Source organism: Rhagoletis zephyria, unplaced genomic scaffold (genome assembly GCF_001687245.7).
Source record: "Rhagoletis zephyria isolate East Lansing unplaced genomic scaffold, Rhagoletis_zephyria_1.1 Rzeph_scaffold_06632, whole genome shotgun sequence".
In the NCBI taxonomy this organism is placed as follows: Eukaryota; Metazoa; Arthropoda; class Insecta; order Diptera; family Tephritidae; genus Rhagoletis; species Rhagoletis zephyria.
In genome coordinates, this window is record NW_016163715.1 from 13921 (window position 1) to 21923 (window position 8003).

Sequence of the window (8003 nt, forward strand, 5' to 3'; positions counted from 1 at the left end):
AGCGAATTCTAAGGGCGTTATAAATTGAGCGCACAATATTGGAAAGTTTTGATAACAAATCATCATTTATACAGTGGACTGAATTGCCGACACGGGTTAAAGTTCAAATGAGTAAGGGACCATTATACAGATGTACCTATGTATGTATGTATGTATGCTTATTAAAAATTAAATGTGGAATTTACTAGCTTTTGGTAAGTAATTGAGAGTTGGAAGTTACATAAATGACCGCAAGCAGTAAATTAAAATTTCAAGTGGAAACTAAGACAAATGACTGAAGGAATTATGAAATGTAAGCAAAGGAGCAGCAGAAATGTGAAATTTTATAAAAGTAAATAAAGAAGTCATCGCAGAATTAAAAATTAAAACTGTGATTTGTGATTAAGTGTGAGTTGATATTTGTTGCAGCTCGTTAAAGAAAGCCACGCTAGTTAGACAGATAGACCGAGGCAGTCAACCACCAACGACAGTCAGAGAGAGATACAGCAGCTAGAAAAGCGAGCTATTATACTTCTTCAGGAATGATTTAAAGCTTGATTAGCTGCTTTAAATCAAATAAAAATTTTACACTCTTACGAGATTTTTCAAGCAGAGATACATAGCTGTACACAGGGAAGCATTGGATACACATATACATATAGGGTGATCCATCTATGTACATATATCATTTTTTAATTTTTCAAAGATCACGCATGACTAGTGTCATACTGTCATACTGAGGAGTTATAAGTAAAAATCGTATATCGGAACAATTAGTTGTATGGGAGCTATAGGTGGTAGTGACCCGATCTTTGTAATTTTCACTCTAAGTATTCTGTTGATAACGGGTGGAAATAGTTGGAAATTTCATGTTCCTAGCTGCTTAAATGGAGGGATTATAACGAAAAATGCCATATCTGAACAATCAATTGTATGGGAGCTATATGTTATAGTGGTCCGATTATTTCGGTTCCGACAAATGATTAACACAATATAAAAATAGACCCGCTTACCAAATTTCATACGGATATCTCGAAAACTGAGAGACTAGTTTGCATACAAACCGACGGACAGACGGACATGGCTAAATCGGCTCAGCTCGACGTTTTAATCAACTAAGTATACATTTTAGGGGGTCTATCTCTTCTTATTCTGGTACTTACAAACATCGGACCAAAGTTATAATACAATTTCATGCTCATGAAAGGTATAAAAAAATTTTTTGTTAATTTTGTACTTATTTTTATTCTTTTACATTTTTATTTAATTAATTTATATTCAAAAATGCATATTTGTTTATTTGTTTACATATTCTGCAGTAGGTTGTCCTATATTGGAATTCCGTCAGACATACAATCAAAATGATAATCGAAAAAGAATTTGTGAGATACAGAAAAAAATGCATTCAACGTAATAGTAAATAGAAACTTGTAAAGAAAACAAACTCCCGATTGCGTCTGCATGACTCCTGCATGACTTTACAACTCACTTTAAGTTGGTTTTTCCATAGCTAATTTAAAGTGAGGTATTCATTGAAATCCCACCAAAAAGCTAACAATCTAACAATTGATAATTTTTAAGTGCAGGGCATGTATAAAAAGTCTTCGTAATTTGCTTCAATTATGCACTACTTTCAACAAGAAAACGTTCAATTTAAGCCATTGAAAAAACTAAAATTATCTTAAAAACAAGTTCACGACATAAAAGAAAATAAATGATTTATTGCAAAGCTACACTGATATGGCGTCCAATCACCTCAATCTTTGTAATCTCATTACAACGAAAACGCATAATATTGTCTAATTTTTTAGTATATGTCTGTGAAAATGTTCGCCATATTACTCTAATTTGTCATTTTATTTCATGGATCGTAACATTTTCCGCGAATTTCCAGCTTTATTATTGCCCAAACATTTTCGATCAGGTTCGTATCGGTGCAGACCAATCCAAAGATCGAATGAGGAACGTTGATTTTTCGGGCTGCTGTTCTCTTGAAGAGTGAAATCTGAGCTTTCTGATTCAAACCAATTCCAAATTATTCCCACAGCAAGTTTTTTTTTGAGATTACAACGTTATGGCTGGCAAGTCGTCCACATTTTATGCACAAAATTGTAATGGTTCCAGTACTGGGTAATCGTTTCGACTTTCCGATGTATTTTGCAGCAAAAGGTCTTCCTTTGCTTTTCGGCGACTTAAAAAAAACCATACCATATTCTTAGTTTTAAATTTTACAGAGACACTTAATCCAAAAGCAACTTCTTATCAAACTAATAACAATGTTAATGATAATAACTTTTCTCTGTGCTCGAAGTATGAGCGCTCTTTCAGCAACTCAATTAACTTGTTCGCGATCTACTAGGGCTTAGTCGAATTTTCTTTTCTACCTGCATTAATAAAAACTGATATGCAGGGGTATGTATGTAGTATATGTAAAACAAATGGTAAAGAAAGTAGAGTAGAAGAAAATTAAAAAAAAATGGAGAAAAGAAAAAATATATATAAGCGTTTACAAGCTGTAAATCTGTTGTAAATTGCTTGAGTTTATTTCACATTTTCTTTTTTTGTTTATTTTTTTTACTTAAACGGGGTTGGTCTGCTGGAGTTAATTGTATGAGCCTTTCCATGGCATAGCCTCTGGTGTTCACACCACCAAGCTTATCTGTTGGACAAAAAGTTATGTCTGGCTAGCGTGTACAATTAAGTGGCCAATGATTTATGTTGTCTATAGTGCTACGCTGCCAACAGCATTTGCGTATGTATATACATACAAATGTATGCATATATGTTGGCATTTGCATGTTGTTAGAGGCAGCAGAAATTAATAGTGGTTTGTGCGTAAAGAGAAAAGCAAAAGTTAGTTTTTAGTTGGCTTTTGGGCGCTTAGTTGGGGAAGAAAGCGAAGCTCAAGAGGCTGAGTGTAAGCTTAGTTTTTTTTTGTACTTTTCGCCCCTCCTCAGCTTAATTGTGTATTTTGCAAGCATACAAATGCATGTGCCGAGTTATTCCCTATGTTTTTATTTGCCGAATATTGCCTAGCACTATTCCTTTTACGTATATACATTTTTTTCTAACTTGTCTTACTATTTACTATTGATTTGTCTAGATCAGACTTGGGCGGCGCCTGCCCGGCTGACATATTCGCGTATACATACACGCTCTGCTTTAGAAGGCAGGGAAAGCTTCATTCAACCGCACGACTTGCTAGCACGCACACAGTGACATCAATTTCTCGCACACTACAAAAATTCTCCGTCGAAGCTGCCCACCTCTGGTCTAGATATTGGCTTCTTTATTAACACTCAGTCAAAAAGATTTTATCTATATTTCTTCGTTGCTATAAAAACACAATCAATCGCTACAAAACACCCCCTATTCGATAATATAGCGTGCTAAGAGCCCATAAGTATGCAACAAAGCGAAGATGAGGAGACTTACGTATTGAACACATTTACCATTTATTTATGTGAATAAAATTGTGCAAAAATATTACTAAGCACGCAGCTGCCTCCATCAGCAATACTTTAACGCAAGGAAAAAAAAACTTGCTAGTTTTTCAGCCTAAAAGTAGGCAAATCTTACACACGTTTCATGCATGAATATAAGCACGAAAAAAAACGAAACCCGCCACTTAATCAGCACCGAAAATCACTTTAATTAAATATTTACGCATTGTTAAGCAAGTGTGCTGTGCCATGCGTGCGCCTAAGAGCGCCTCTATGTAGACAACATAAGAGGGCAGTTTGTATAAAAGCCCACCACATACATATACATATGTATTAAATAGATTTCCATAGTATTGCACTTGTTTGCGCCTAACATAATTATTTCTTACTTTGCTCATTTCTACATATTTCCCTTTATCCTCGCTCGCTGCGCGTGTCATTTGTCCTTTCACTTACACACTTAATGGCAATAAGAAGCGAGTGACAGGTTAGCTGTAATTTCTTTTTTTTTTTTGCCTAGCAAAGTGACACATTATAAATTGTTGTAGAGAAAGACCACCCGTCGTTGTTTTGCCTCTTTCTTGCCGTTGCACGCCATTTTGCCACTTTAAAGTGGTTTACTGTCTGCTGACAGCGGCTGCGCTCGGTGAATGTTCTTAAATGACAGGTTGCCTCTGCGTCGGTTACTTACTTTGGCGCAATTTATGCTTGCTGTCCTTTCCACAAATACTTCTTTTCTTTTCGTTTTGAATTTTTCATAAAATTTGTGTATTTTCTCGTCCACGCCTACTCGCTTATTTACTTCGTTTACGTGGCTGCTGCTACTTTGCCTTGCCCTTCTTTGCCGCCCTGTTTGACTTTTAATTATAAATTCCTACAAATTTGTTTCTTCGTCGGCAAGTCGACATAATTTTTCTTGTCGCTTTAAATTTCTTTTGCTGTTTATTTATTTACAACTTTTTTCTTGCTGTACCCAACCTTTCATCTGAGCTCCGTCGTTGCCTGCTTACTTAACGGCGCAGCGGCTAGGTTCGAGTTTCACGCGTTTTACTCGTTAATATGCACTCTGTCTTGCTACTCACTTTTATTTGTTGTCTGTTATTGCGCAAATTGCAGGCAATGGTGGGAGTCCTTAAAAAAAAAAAATGTGCAACTTCAGGTAGTGCTTTAAATTACTTTACCAAGTCTGACCCTGTCCACTGTTCTGCATACTTCTTTTAGCTACTTTCCAACTGCGCAAACAAGCGAGTTTTCTACCCCCGTTCCAACTCTTTTAGATGCCTTCTTCTACCTTCATTCTTCTTCTTGCTCTCATTCGGCATCATCCTCGCACATTTTTTTTTTTGTTCATCACCTACGCGCTTCACCTACGCTTCCCTCACCTCATCTGTCCAACTACTGATCTTTTTATTGCTTTATTAGTCTTGTCAGGCCATCAGCAGAAAAAAATAAAAATAAAAATATATCATCCACTCAGCCAAACTGGCTTCCTCTTTTCTTTCTATTCATAATTTATATGCGTTTTCAGCCGTTTTTTTCTGTTTACCATCTCATTCATTGTCGTAGTGTGTACCTTGGCGCGTTCTCTTATTTATTGTCATTTAAATTTTTGTAGGTATTATTAACCTTGCCTTCTGGCGAGCTAAAGAAAAAAATGTTTAATGCGTGGGCGGGAAATTTAAATCCTTTTTACAGTAATTTTGCTGCTTTTTATTTTACTTCTCATTTATTCATGTTGTTTGTTTTATTTTTAATTTTTTTTTTGTGTGTGTATTGCTTGTTTGTTATTTTTACATTGTTGAAAGTACTAATTGACGTGGCAATATGAGATAGCCAGCGAACGAGTTCTTTGCAAATAAAATGAGTTGTTTGTATGGCAACGGCTACCAAGGATACTTGAAGCGTTACTGATTATATGAGTTTAATGCAAGAACTCCTGGACAAGAAAAATAATGAGGTTGAGCAATTTTTCAGTGTAAAATTTAAATTTGTATTCGAAAGGTTTGGTTGAAGTAGCGAGAAAAATCGGAATTACTCTTCTCCTTTTGCATTTACCTAATGCCTTTGTCTTTTTGTTAATAGCGATTTCCTAAAAAAAATTAGATAAACAAATCAAAGTGGAAATGACCTTTTATTTGCAATAAATAACGCCGTTTTTCTTCTGAAAAAAATATATATCTACATATATATGTGTATGTAAAAATGGATGTTGGTTTCTTCAGAAGATTCATAGCTGTATTTTGAGAAGCCGTATTAAATTAAGTTATATAAAGTATGTATTTAAATATGGATATCAAACGGTTCGCCTAGGTGGAGAGAAGTTCTGTAGCTATGTATATTTTGAAGAAGGTTGCCACCTGTTTTAAAAGTCGAACTTATTTAAATTTTACACAAGTTATATGATATACTAAATTATGGGTGCTAAACGAAAGAAATCTTTAGTTTGAAAATTTAGAATATTTTGAAAATGGTTTTAGGGGGTTGCCACCTGTGTTAAAAAAGTTAAATTGAAATTAATTAGGAAGTTAAAGAATTTATTCCAATATGGTTATCAAGCGAAATGATATTGAAAAGGCTTTATTTCAATACTACATGCAGGAGGGTTGCCACCTGTTAAAAAGTCAAAGTCAACTCGAATTAGGAGACCTAGGTAATCTAACTTTCTATCACAATATCGGTGTCAGATGAAAGAGGTTTCTGAAGATTTTAGTTGAGACAAGGGGCACACAGTGGAACAAACGCGAATTTTAGTATTATAAAAAGGTCAATAGAATATAATTTTTGATGCATTTTAAATTAAAATATACCGGCAGGTTCTGCAATCAACTTCCCAGTAAATTTGAATCAAGTTCGCTATGAGTTCTAATTGCCAGGGGTTGAAATTCACTCGGAAGTGAACTCCAGAACCTGCACGATAATTAAATTTGTAAGAGATTTACAGCAAATTTCACGAAAATAATTTAAGTGAAAAATGATTTTAGTTTTTTGAATTTTTTATGGATGTTGACAGAAAATTAAAAATCATTTTCCATTTAAAGTGCTGGTGAAAGCGGCCGTTAAAGTGCTAGTTTTTAAAATGTTATTGGTTTATGGTAAGTTTTTAGTGCAAAATGCAGAGAGCATAAATTTTGAAGGAAATTGTTTTTCTCATATTCCTGTTAATGAATGAGAAATAATAAAAAACTAGTTTAAAACAAAAATAAGGTTCCCTTGAACCGAAAAAATTGCACAAGAAAAATTTGAAATGCTGTAAAAAATTTCATTTAAAATTTTAATTTTTGTTTTGGAATTTAAAAAAAATTTAGATATAATCTACAAAATTTTAAGTGTTTGAAAGTGTTTAAGTGTTAAAAAGTGTTTTAAAGACCCAGGACGGTCACACGACTTATTTTAGTCCGGAATGAAGCTTAACTTTTAACGTGCTGCCGATACTAATTATGCCGGCAAAAAGGTAACTCACCCAGAAGAAATATGCCGAGGTATGCTTATATTTTATTGAGACGGCAGTTTAAATTAAGAAAACTTGATTCCTAAAAACAATGATTTGTATGCCTTAAATTCTTTGCTAAGAAAAAAAATAAAATAATCCTACAAATATCCAACATTTACAATTTTATTTCCTTTCCTTCTTCAAGCATACAATTTACTAAAATAATATTTTCTTGCAATTTTTATGATATTGCAATGAATTGAATTTGATTGCAAATGCACAAAGAAAGTGGAAACGCAAAATAAAAAAAAAATGCCAACGAAGGAGGTTAACCGCAAAGCCGCATGTTTGTGGCTGCATCTAAAACCGATTTGCATGGCAGGCTAACCAAAAAAAAAAAAGGAGGAAAAAACCGAAATAAAAAATTGCATTTAAAGTGAAGAATGAATGTAGAGCAGTAAGTGAAGAAACAGACACAACAAAGTTCGAAGTGAAGTCAAAAAGTGCGAAAAGTCATAAAGCAACACGGCAGATTTAAAGGAAAAAATGGACGTGGCAAGGAGTGCAGAGAACGAAAAAAAAAGTGGAAGGATGCAAAGATGCGCTGAGCAAAAGTGATTGCGGCAAAAGAAACGGTTTTAGCCACAGCTCAGTTGTAAATAAAGTGAATGCCGCTTTCTGAATTTATATGTATGTATGTTAAGTGCTGTGTTGTTTGTGAGCAGAGAAATAGACATAAATTTGCCTGGCAACTTTGCTTACTCGAACTAGGCTGGCAACAATTTGCAATTTCATTTGTTTGAATGCGGCTTGTAAAAATGTTACGAATTGTTTTATATGTATATGTATGTACGTACTATACAAACTATATTTTTTATTTGATCTGCCCATGTTGGCTTTTATTGCGTTTTTCATAGCGCTCAAATGCTTCGGCTTCTTAGAACGAGATTTTCATTGTCGGCTTCGAGTGTGGAAATCGATATTTAGAAATCGGTTTAGCCGTTGAAAGATGCCCATGCTGCCTTTTGGGTGGGTGTTAAATATTCCGTAAAATTTTTATTTTTGAAGTTATAGCAATTAAGTTTTTTCGAAATTGTTTAGATTTTTTTTTTTATTTTTTCGCGATTGGTAATATCGATTCTGTTCATTTT

The 8003-nt window shown here is 34.2% G+C and overlaps 1 long non-coding RNA gene across 1 annotated transcript; it reads left to right on the top strand.

Annotated features, from left to right (window-relative positions):
* Window positions 1–1189: 1189 nt before the first annotated feature.
* On the top strand, window positions 1190–6476 carry LOC108373365 (uncharacterized). The gene is made up of 3 exons (XR_001848959.1): window positions 1190–1203; window positions 2907–2915; window positions 6404–6476. It is a non-coding gene; the product is annotated as an uncharacterized LOC108373365 (long non-coding RNA).
* Window positions 6477–8003: the final 1527 nt, after the last annotated feature.